Source organism: Passer domesticus, chromosome 5 (genome assembly GCF_036417665.1).
Source record: "Passer domesticus isolate bPasDom1 chromosome 5, bPasDom1.hap1, whole genome shotgun sequence".
Classification (NCBI taxonomy): Eukaryota; Metazoa; Chordata; class Aves; order Passeriformes; family Passeridae; genus Passer; species Passer domesticus.
In genome coordinates this window covers 26,917,074-26,930,027 of record NC_087478.1, presented here as the reverse complement: position 1 = coordinate 26,930,027, position 12,954 = coordinate 26,917,074, and the positions used below count along the sequence as shown (strand labels likewise).

Here is a 12,954-nt window from a genome sequence, read left to right as displayed (position 1 = left end):
AGAAGGTGGTGTTTGACCCCAGCATAAATTCCAGAGGTTGGTTAGACAAGTATCTGGATAATCTTCCTCCCACCAGCTCAGCCTAGGGAGAGCAGTGTTGACATATGAACAAAGGAGATGTTTTGAGCATCTGCAAGTATTCTGCTCCTAATCTACAACAAATTATGTTATTTATAGAAACAGAGCTTCTTCTGAGCAACTATTTCCTTCTGCAAATGAAGGGCTTGTGGGTTATTTTGGGAACTTGTATACTATCTCTGTTACATAAGTTACTCTGTTTCCTCCAAGGCTATGGGATTTTGTGATCCACTGTAGCAAAGAACTGTCTGGACACCCCCAGGTATAAGTATCCATGCCTGACACTCAGCATTTGCTGTTGGTCTAATAATGATTGTACTCGCTGCTTTGCAAGAGCTAGATGTGTGCTTCCGTACTGTACTGCCAGAGTCAAAGGATTTTGCTACCAGTGGCAGTAGCACTCAGGAGGTGCCTTTCAGTAACATACCAGTCACAATTTAAACCCAAGCAGGGTGGAAAAATAGGCATGTTAAGAAACTGCAGAAACTACATTTAAGTATGCATGTAGTAAATACAAACTTTTAAAAAATTAAATGTTGAAGGCACACAGTCCTGCCTATTTCACAAGAAAAATAGTCAAAGACAAACTTCAACAAATACAGTTGATTCAGGCAATCTTAGCTGGACATACTTCATATTATTACAGTCGCTAGTGTGTCAAATACCTGAGTAAATTATAATCCTAAACAAAGTTTTCTCAACAGAAAAATGGTACAATAAATTACCTGGCTTGTTGCAATGTATCAGTGTATCAATCAATAACTCAATTTCTGCAAATCTGCAGGAGTTTTGTAAGATACTGCTGTGCACACTGCTACTGAAAAAAACAATCTGTTGGTTTACTTTTAAACACAAATCTCAAAAGCACAATTACCTGCATTGTTGGGAAAACTGGTGCATATCCGAAACAGCACACAGGTGAAGATCTTTTATCAAGACACAGCTAGACATTTACATTTCTGCCAGTCTGCTCCACAAGAGGAGCAGACCACTCCAACAGTACAAGGATAAGAATGTGGAGCAGCAGAAGCCAAGGCAGTTGAGTAATTAGTCTCTCTTGAGAGTAACGATTGCACTCTGTACTGGCTGGCACAACCTCTTGAACAACAATTTACTATGTGGAAAACAGATTGGCCTTTATACTTCGCTTAGGCCTTTACCAAGAGCATCTTAACACTTCAATAATTTGAAAATAATGCCTCCAATATAAAAGGCAGATGCATGGTTCTAGAAATTAATGTATAATAAGCAGAATCTAGCCTTTGAAGGCATATTCAGGGAAAGCCTTATTGGACCTGTTTCTGGTCATTAAAAATATCCACAAGGAATTCAGCAAGACTGTTGACAAGTATTTAGTCTGAAGTAACAATTATAACTAGACAAATCTTTCATGCTTAGAGGCATTGTAATGAGGAAGAGACTCCACTGCTTCAAAGTGTTGAATGTCTGGATATTTAATTAGCTCATAGCATACCTCAAAGAGATTTCTAGATGAGATGCTACAGCTTATGCAATAATTAACAAACCAGCATTACTTATGTTGAATACCTGAAAAATTATATACTGGCCTCTCAACCTTCTCTTCAAATACACGAGAGCCATCGTGCTTAGTCTTATCATAGAACCACATCTGAGTCAGACACCAAGAGAGGGACACAACAGGCACTTTGTGCCACCTTCCTGCAGCCTTGGCCTCAGTACTGAGTTCTGCCAGAGAGTGCTCCTGTGTGGCAGCTCAACATCCCTCCCAGACCTGAACAAAACATGAATGACTGGCAGATCCTACAAACACTGGCTAATCCCATAAGGTCAGAGTAATAGGGAGGCTGCAGTGTTCCATTTCAGCTGCACTGCCCTACCCCCAGCCTCTGTCATTTTACATGACAGGCACTGTCTGAAGATGGTGATCAGAGCTTAGCACATGACCTGCTCCCTTCTCTGCATTCCAGGAGCTCAGGAGAGAGCTGTGCAGGACACCAGTGGCTCACTCCCAGCTGCTTCCTTCCCTGGGGAAAAGCACTGAATTACATTACACCTGACCTGCATCTCAGTACAGCTGCACAGATCCACAGCACTACCTGATGAGCTTGCAGACAGGTGCCCTCTCCAAGCAGAGATTAAGCAATGCTCTCTCCCACTACAGGGAAGTGCACACTCCTGCACTTATACCTTCTACACCTCTGTAAGGATCTTTGTTCTTCATTTTCTCAGGGAAAGAATAAAAGAAATATTCATCTTTACTGATGACATAAATTAGAAACAGCAGGAGATTGTGGCCATTTTGAATGAAGACAAAAAGCATCAGGTATATCCAGCTGCTCCTGGGATCATGAGCTCATTTATACATGAAAAAAACAAACAGTTCTTGAATAAGAGAGCAACAGCATGTGCCATGGCAGTTATGGGCTCATTGGTAAGAAAAGTATAACAAATACTTGGAAAATTGAGTGTGAAAAACAATGCAACAAGAGCAATAAACTCTCAAACACAAAAGGAGTGTGTGAACAATTTCATGGATCTCATCTGAAACAGGGAGCAGGTTTCAGGAATGAAAGATCTGTCTCACAAATACCTGTCCCACAGAAAAAATGATGTCCTTGTAAGCACAGAGGGCAGAAGCCCTGTAACATCTACTTGCAGTAGTGTGCATGTGCTGCAAGTTTGAGAAATGCTAATGGCTCCAACAGATCTGGCTGATAAGAAGTTTCATTTTTATGTGAATAGTACTAAAGGCCTAAGCACAGCTGTGTAAGGATGGGAACTAATACAGTGAGGCATGATATCATACTCATAATCCAAATAGAAAAGCATAGCCAAGCTTCCAGAACTCCGATCGGACAACTGGAATCACAAATAACTATTAATAAGCTGCACTTACATCTTTGTTAGTGAAGAAACCAGTTTTATAAAACATAAATAAAAGCAGCTTAACAGATGAGTTAGCTCTCTCCAGAAAGTATATCATAAATCAAGGTCCAAAAACTGAAATAATTGCTAAAATGTTTACCATTTCATTAGCATTGAACAGTCATGTCATACTATACAACACACATTAATGAACCAGCATACACTCCACATACTGTCATATATACTAGAAGTCATGTCTTAGTACTTTGAAAATGGACAAATGATCCAGAGAAATATTTGACTCTAAGAATGAATTAAACAGTAAAATAAGATTTTTGGGCTGTTTGTCAGACAGGTTAGCTAAGGCTGACTAAAAACTTAAGTCTGATCTACACCATTTGTTTGGCAAGTTACACTTAACTGAAGCAGTATATGAAACAAATGCAAGGAGGAATGTCACATAAATACCCCAAACCACAATGAATTTGAAGAATTACTGTCATTTGCTTATATTACACAGACCCCTTGTGTCCAGTCTTACAAAAGCGTTCAACAAAAGAGCTTGTCAATACATCAGTCAAAGGTACCAAGGTTCAGCCTCTCAGATTACTTTAAAATGGTATGTAAGACCTGAAAAAAATAAAAGTCACCAACCTCTAATAAGGTAGACTTTCACTGCAGATCCACAGCCAGTATCTAGAAAGGAATAAAAACAGGGTTCACTTGTTTGCTCAATCCTCAGTTTTCCAGTTACCAGTTGTCAGAATTTATTATGCATATTTTCATGACATTGTCATACCATCAGCTTCTCTCAAATATTTCCAGCATTTATAAATATGTGGGTTTCCAGTTAGTCACTTTTTTATATAAAAATAGGACATACCCATAACATTCTACTAAAATTAGAAACACAGTAAACCTGTGTGGTTTTTATTTTTCCTGATTACTTCACAACAAGCTATTACAGACTTCCTTTACAAACTGGCTTGGGTGAAGATTAGCTACTTTTTCAAGTTATTAACTTCTGATCAGAAACACTTGATCCTAGAGCGCTCTCCTCAAGTATATTACACTGAGATACCTGCTCAGACACATATTAACACAAAACTCCTCTCTCTAACACAATTCTTCCCTCTGTGGTATCTCTTCTGAACCTCCTTATATTTGTCTCCATCCATCAAATTTTGGCATGCCCTTCCAGAAAAAAAAAAAGGTAGACAACTTTGGGTATGACTTCTTTGTCCCAACTCTTTTCTGAGTCACAGCTGTAGATGCTGTCAAGCTACCTCCCAATCTCAGTTGCCTCCCTGAGGAGTTTGGGAGTAACATCCAATATACATCTTGATCAGTGGATCAAGGTAGGATCTACATTACAGTGGTACTACTTGCAACTTTCAAATGCTTCCAAGATCTACTACAATCCCAACCATTGCACAATACAGAGAAGTCACTTCAGAAGTTTGCTACATAAAAGGAAAAGATTTTCAGCTCACTCCTATCTCTATATTCCCTTTTGTAACTGTAGTTCATTCATATTATATAAATAGGATTTTTAATTTGTGTTCATAGCCAAAAGCTCAATGATTTAAGTATGTAATATATGGAATTATTTTACCTATATAAAGTCCAATTGCTACTTCTCTCAGGCTCCAAAGCTGTATTACTCCGTAGGTAACTTGGTCAAGGTATGCTTAGTACTCTGTTTCTCTTGTACTCTGACTTACTGTACTACTTTTCACTGTGCTGAGAGAAGATGATGACTGTACTTTCAGGCTCATCCCTTCTCCCTTTTTATAGGTCAGTAAGTGTATATGTTGAGACACCCCAGCATAAACCTGCTGCTGACATGGACAGAATATCATGGTATTTCCCATCTAGAAAATGTTTATTATTTCTACCTCCTTATACACTACTCCTGAAAATATGTGGATAAAACTAACTTTAGTAATTTTAACTATGCTTATGGAGCCACAGACTAAAAGTCTCACTTTGCGATGCCTAAGTTTTATTCTCCATTCACTTCCTTGATGAGTACATGTTTGCATGGTCAGAAGTCTTTGAATTCTGAAAAGTGGTTTTCAAGAAAGACATCTTGAGTATGAAGTTCTTGGAGTAACAAGTTCTTGAGTAAATGCTCAGAATATATTTTGTCATTATTTCAGCTATAAATGGCAAGGTTTACATGCTTGCTTCAAAATTGATTAGCTGGGTTTGAAAATAAATTAAAACAAAAAATCTAGAAACAAGGTTCTAAATGGTTTTCTGAAAAGGCAAGCATCTTAAGAATTCCAATTTCTTATGAGAGTTCTCTAGGCTAATCACATTTTTCTAAAGCAAGGGCATGAGAAATATTTACTAGCATACTCAGTGAAACTCCTTAACACTACTAAACAATAGTCTTTCTATAATTTTCTTTATTGTACACCAAACTTGACACTTGTTGTTAAAAGATGTACATTTTGACTAAAGCTTATGACTGCTGTGTAATGTAAGAAGAAAAAAAATGGTTAAAGAAATCAGCAAATTTAGTTCTCACGGCTCAGCAGCTCCTCTGCCCACATATCAAGGCACAGCAAGAAAAGGAGATGCTCCAGCAAAATTCACTCCTGGTGACTAAATAAGCATCACAGACAATTCTGGAAGCCATCAAACCATATTCCTCTCTCATATTTGAGGAACAGCACTGTATTCAAAGTATTTCTATCTACTGGTACCTGAATCAAGCCACTGAATTTGCTGGGAAAGCAATCATATTCATTTCATAGGGATTCACAATATTGCATCAGGTATCATGAAAATAGGATTCGATAATTTTAGCTCACAACAATGAAGAGAAAGGCAGAATACTTTTTTTTCAGTTTTACCCCACTTTTTCCATTCACAGTGGGCTGTAAAATATAATGAAGTGATTTGCATGAATCTCTGTCCATGAAAATTTATAGAAATACACACAGAATTTTGGAACATCTTTACTTTTTCAGCCTTAATCACACTGTTAAGCAAGATAGCAGTGATGGATAAAGATTACTGCTGAACTCCATAAATGCCAAAGCAATCATAAAGAGACCTTGAAAACACCACTTTCATACTTTGCTAATCAGAAGAACCCATCAGTTCAGCACCAGGCACTGGCTGTGCACAGCTATGGTAAAAAAAGGCCATTATAAATTAACCTCCACTCAGAGAAAAGCCCTTTTGTAGTACTTGTCACATATATGAATACATTGTGGATGACACTATAGGAGGATTATGTCATGTAAAAGATCACCCATGGGCAACAAACACAGGGAAAGTAACAACTTTACCGAGCTCAAAGACAATTACTTGGTCTACATGAGGAAAATACTTGTATCTACATGACCTACTTAGGAATGGCTTCTGGCTGGGAATACAGTATACAGATCCTGCATGAAGAAAAAACATGCATTTTTTTTGTACATGTCAGGAGCTTAGATATTCCAAGTTTCAAAGATACACGAAGTTGCTGCCTTCCTAGAGATATTAAGGTTCAACTGAAAAAAGTCAATATGCTAGTTTGTTATGCTAAAAAAAAAGATCTTGGCACAAGCCATTGGACAAAGCATTTCTAAAGGTATAAACGGCACAAAAATTTCAGTTCTGACTCAAAACAGTAAGAACTTCAGACACTTCTCTAGCAGCTTTAGTCAAGCTGCTAACAATAGTTTCCCACCCTTCCATAAAGCCCTTCTCTGCATTTCCACCTAATCACTTTAAGTATCTTTTCTCTCCATCCCACACATCTGGCCTTTCCTACAGATCCTTCATAAAAAAACAAACAAACAAAAAAAAAGAAAAAAAACAAACAAAAAAAAACCAAAAGAAAACCTTCACCAAAAAAAACCTTGAAAACTTTAAAAAAGATTATGTAGCTTAGGTCTTTCTGGAACTATTGTGTAGAAGTCATACCAGTCTTCCTTAAGCTCAGACATTGACTTAACCCATCTCACATTCTGAAGGCCAGGCTTAGCTGAAAAACAGGCACGTTCACAGGAAGGTACATACTGGTATAAAAAACCACTCCAATTATCAGAAGCCCAATATTCAGAAAGGTTCTTCATAAACTATTAACTGTAGTGTCATGGAAAAACACCACAGAATTACCTACAACCTTAGAAAAACCCCCAAAGTGTAGTGCAGCACTGACATGGGAAAACACAAAAGGTATGAGCCAGAAAACATAAATCACAGCATATAGGAATAAGTCAGGTAAAATCAGTTTTAACAGCAATAAAGAGAAGAAAAGTTATGATGTGGAACTGGGAATCAATTAAGAAAGTGCTATTGCAGCATATGCCACCCCACATGCTGCAGCTGAGATAACCACAACACAGAGAATCACCACACAATCTCAGAAGGCTTTAAGCATTCCCCTACAGAATTACACCATACCTCATCAGAAGGCTTCAGGCGTCTGCCCAGACACAGGAACATCACCTCACATCACAAGGCTACAAGCATCACCCTTCCTGTTCTTCAGCCCAACCTTTTATACCCCTGATGGCTAATGCCTTGCACCTGTGTGCCCTCTGTACCCATCCTGATTGGTCAGTTCCTGATTGGTCAGGCCCTGATTGGTCAGGTCCTGATTGGTCAGTTCCTGATTGGTCAGGCCCTGATTGGTCAGGTCCTGATTGGTCAGTTCCTGATTGGTCAGGTCCTGATTGGTCAGCACTCCATGTCTCATTACCTTCAATGCTGTTCACCTGCTTTTCACCTGTAGCCCATTGGGGATGAGGCTCGGCCACAGCCCCACTCCCAATTACCACAAACTGTGTGCCTACAAAGTGCAAGTAAGGCAACTGTGCTAAAAAATGTGTGAAAATGTCTCTCAGTGGATTTATGAGAAGGCAGTAAGGGACCCCCACCATTAGCATGCCACTTGTCCTTGCACCAGGGTAATTCACCATAACCTCACTCATCTGCCCCTCCAGTTGTCCTTGAGAAGTATTGACACCATCAGGCTGCAGGCTAAAAGGATACTGAAAGGGTGAGTGCACACCAGAGAATAGAACACATACTAAAAATCTGTATGTTAACTGCATCAATAACTGTAAGGAGCTGGACTGAAATAACAGCTGTATTTTGATTAGAAAGTTAAGTCTATAGCTAAAGATAAACCGTAGCTCCTCATATCACTCAGCACTCCTCTGTCCCTGTAACAGAGGCACAGTCCCTTGCAGTCCCAGGCTGAGCACCTGCCTTCAGAGGTGCTGCTGCCAAAGGCATCAAAAAACACGCTTCCAGCTGCCACCATCAAGTTACAATGAGATTAAGCAATTTTTTTAATTGCTATGGTTAATCACGGCAACATCTCATCATCTTCTACTGGCTGCAGCCTGTTCCATTAGCTATTTAGGTCTGCAAACAGGGGCAACTAGGTCTGTGAGCAGTGGAGATCCAAGGTCTCACCCTTCTACAGATGAGCTCATTGCAAACCAGGCTATAAACAAGTCAACTTGACAGTGCAAAACAGAACAACTGTCAGTGTGCTAAGAGCCTCTGCAATGCTTGCTCCCTGCTTATTCTGATTTTAACTTAGGGCTGAAGCTTAAGTCACTGCTTTCACAAGGAATTAAAATTGAGTATTGTAAGTTCATTCATACTGGAAGTGTATCACAAAGTAAAGAGACAGATGCAGCTTCTGCCTGAGAAATTACAAAGGCTCTTATCCTGAAAAAATTTACATATCAGGAACTTGATTCACGTAAGTAATCATGCAGGACCAGGACCTTATTTAATCTTTCTTAAGAAACTGAGCGTATACAAATAGCACATGGATGCTGCCTCCACTTTCAATAGCAAATCATTCATTTTATATTATCATTCTACCAGTAATTTAGCTGTAGTGTTGCTAAGAGGATTTCCAACATATTAAAGTATTATTGAAATAATATAACTATTTGCATTTGAAGAGTATATTGTCTATCCCAAACAATACGGCAGGAGATTCCCTCCATGTATTAAGAAATCTCTAACTAATCACTTTAAGGCAATGATGTTACCCATTGGAGAATATATGAAATTCTGTTCAAAACCTCCTTCATAAGCCATTCTTTATGCAAGACAGAAATGGCTTCTAGCAAAGCAATAAAGATCTGCCTGTGGCAAACTAAGTGTATGAATTTATGTTCCTATAAATACAAAATGAGGTTTAAAAAAAAACAAAACAAACAAAAAAACCCCAAAACCAAAGATACTTGCTTTTTGACAACAACACAAAGTTTCTTCCTTTTGATTAACTACCCTTTGTTCTAGAGAATCTTCAAGCTTGTTTTGTTAGTATTGTTCCAGAAATCATGTGGTAACGTAAACTTTAGTCATTTATGTAAGTTACCATTCTACCACATACTAAAGCACTAGAAAACATTAAAAGTTTCTTTGTAACATCCTCTGTGTGTGAGATGTAGTATTCCAGATGTCTTAGCTGGGAACAAGTTAGAATCACTCTAAACTGCAAGCCCCCTCATTTCTATACTATTTTAATGCTGAAGAAACACCAGAAAACCAAGAAAATCCTCTATATCATAGCTACCACCACCACCTACATACCATTTATTAACAGTTGGGCAATTAAATAAGTTTTTCTAAAAATATGGGAACATTTAAACAGTAATCAATATGTTGCAGGACTTAGTAAATATTATTCTATCCTCAGCATAAAGAAATTCACTTTGTGCTGTTTATTGTTAAGTGGTATTTTCAAGCTCTGACTTTGGTGACATTCATGTACCTTTAGATTGCCGGTTCATTGAAAGACAAAACTAGATTATTAGTTATTGGATTTCAGTGATCCAATGAGCATGTTTGGACAGCCATAGATTTTGCTTATACATTATACTTTGAGCATTAGATGCATAAGATTTTGTGAGGTGTCCCTGTTTCCAGCATGTGCTGATTATGGCTGGGATAGTTAATTTTCTTCACAGTAGCAAGTATGGAGATGTGTTTTGGATTTGTGACAAAAACAGTGCTGATAACACAGGCATATTTCAGCTATTGCTGAGCAGAGTTTACCCAGAGTCAAGGCCTTTTCCACCTCTCACCCCAGCCCACCAGTGAGGAGCTGGGGGTGCACATGGAGGGGACACAGCCAGGACAGCTGACCCCAGCTGACCCCAGGGATATCCCAGACCATGTGAGTTATGCTCAGCACACAGAGCTGGGGGAAGGAGAAGGAGAATGTTTGGAGGGATGGTGTTTGTCTGCTCCAATCACCATTACCTGTGATGGAGCTCTGCTTTCCTGAGGATGGCAGAACACCCTGGGAAGTGGTGAATTAATCCCTTGTGTTGCTTTGCTTTCATGCACAGTTTCTGCTTTGCCTATTAACTGCTTTAATCTCAGCCCACTAGTTTTCTCACTTTAACTCTTCTGATTCTAACCTCCATCCTACCAGGCTGCTGGTGCTTAGTGGCCTGCAGGGGTTAAACCACAATATAGTTCTTACCTGTAATTGGTCACAAGCACAAATTACTCCAAATCCCTCCTGTGAACAAGTTTCATTCACATAGAAGCAGTAGTGGCCACACAAGTGAGATCACTCTGTGCACTAGGTCATTATAAGTGTACATCTATAAAGAATTAGGTATTTCAGTAAGTATTCCCAGCTTAGGGTGGTATATCCAGTATTTAATACCAAGGATGTTCTTCACCATTGAACAGACTTCACCAGAACAACTACCAGCCCAGTTAAGGCTAGATTTGAAAAGTGCTTTCCTATTTCACACAAAATGTATTGGGAAGTGGAATAAAATCACATGTTTACTGACTCCCTCATTTTCATGTATTGTATCACTACTGTATTTGCTCTGAAAGATAATGAGACCGTTTGAAAAAAATAGCTGCAATAGAAGCATTTGCTGAAACCAAAACCATAAAATTAAAAAGGTTTGTCAGAGTGAACCAAGCTCAAACAATTTATCAACAGCCTCCAAATTTAGGGTTGTCAAAGACCTGTAATGTATTTCTCCTAGTACACAAAAGGAAAATCATCTTTTACCCTCAAGAATAATGTTAGCAAAGTTCATTCAACCAGCTTGGGCTGAGTTATGCTAACAACCCTGTTCACCTCTGGACATTGAGACCTTCAGTCCATCACTGTAAAATTTGATTAAAATGTTCCAGGAACTGCCAAAAGGTTCATATTTAATTACCACTGGAATCAATAGAATGAAATATTGCAGAAAATTACACGTTCTACATCATTTAAGTTTTCTGATTCCTGACTTCTGGGCTTCAGAGGTAGCCTGCATTAACTTCTAAACCCTAATTCCTCTGGTTTAAAAAGAGTAATTAATTTCTACTCCAAAGAACATAAAACCGTCACCACTTCAAATATGTTCCACAGACCTGGATTTACTGGAAAGAGCAAGGAGCTGCATCTGCCCTTGTTTCTGTCATGCAGAACACCCATTAAATAAATGATCCAATTCTTCATTACAGGCTTTTCGGCTGGTGAATACATGCCCAAGAACTAAAAAGAGATCTGGATTTAGGTCTACTTATGAAAAGAGAAAGGACAAAGTATCAGCTTCTTGGGAACAAGCAAAAAATTTTAGTAGGATTTGGAGAAGAATTGCCTTAAAATTTCTGTCAGGTAGCAGGATACTAAATAACTTAGCCTAAGAACTCAAATTAGAAAACAAAAGCACTAATAATTCCGCAGTCCTTAAGGTACTAATATATTTCTCTGAGAAAATAAGATATGATATTCAAAATACTACTACCACAAGTATCAAGCCTCAGGAATAAACATACTAGTGCTTAAATGGTATGTAATAAAACAACCTAAAAAAAGGAAATTAAGTATTTGGGTATTAGGTTTTTTGGTTTTTGTGCATGGCAATGAACAGAGCTGCTACAAGCATGATACATTAAAAAAACTACATTTTTATTTATGAAATACTGTTAAGACATTTTCATTAAGAAAAGGTACCTGTCTACAAGACACAAGAATATATACTTCTAGCTGTACCAGCAAGCAAAATCCTCTTTTGTATCCGGCTTGTGCTTCCATCTTGCTTAACAATTCCCCTATGCTAAACCAGAAAATACTTAGCAAATTTTCTTTGCTTGTATTTAAATAGAGCAATATAAGTTGCTGCATGAGCAGACCACTGAAGAAGCCTTAGATACATGAATCCTGCAGCTTCCCCTGTCTGCCTTGCCTCAGTAGGAATTCCAGGTCCTTCCCTTGCCCTTCAGAATGATCCACTATCCCATGCCACCTACGAGTGATGTCCACACTCTGTAAATCGCCCTCCAGGTGCCCCCACAACATGCCATATATCTCGCTTAAGAACTCAGCAAGGTGCAGCCAGTTCTGCAGGTGTGTGTGCTTCCAGCACAGCAAGAAACTGTGAGGTAACACTCCTCCTTCCCGGGGTCGGTTGCACTTATTTTGTTCTCAAGCTTGAATTAGAAATCACACAACAGGTACAAAAGTTACCAGAGAAACACCAGTGAGTGCACAGTACAGTCATCTATGTCTCATTTCCTTAAAAATAGGCTAAACAATATGCAGGCCCTTGTTTTTCATTAAATGTTTCTCTGGAAAACTAAATACTGATTAAACCCTTAGCATGTCATGGGCTTTTCTGCCATTCCACTGATGTAAACCTCACGTTTTTTTATATAAGCCAGGGAAAATCAGCTTCTCTTGGGCTAACAAGCAAAAAATTTTCTCCTGTTTATAACTTTTCTGAAATTAATCAATTAATGAAAGTATTACTTTATGTAAAAGTACTTCATTGAAAAATGAACTATATCATCAATTCCTGTCACATGAACTACCATCTCTAAATGTCAGATATTCCTTTTAGTGAGATACTGATCACTTGGATTGGATTAAATCTGAATTAAAATTTAAATAATTTCGCTTCTATCATGTGCTCCTTGATCAAACCAGCTTTCCATAGAGGCATTTTTTGATGTTAAAAACAAACAAAAAAAAATGTTTCCTTTAAGTCTAAAATTGTCATCAGTAGTAAATATATATTTTCTTTCCTA

At 38.3% G+C, this 12,954-nt stretch overlaps 1 protein-coding gene across 1 annotated transcript in view; it reads right to left on the bottom strand.

The window, feature by feature from the left end:
* Nucleotides 1–12,954, bottom strand: part of CNTN1 (contactin 1) — a 209,199-nt gene that overhangs the window by 148,001 nt on the left and 48,244 nt on the right. The window contains exon 2 of the mRNA XM_064422452.1: nt 3,580–3,621. The gene's annotated coding sequence lies outside the window, so the exon portion shown is untranslated. The remainder of the gene's footprint in view (nt 1–3,579; nt 3,622–12,954) is intronic.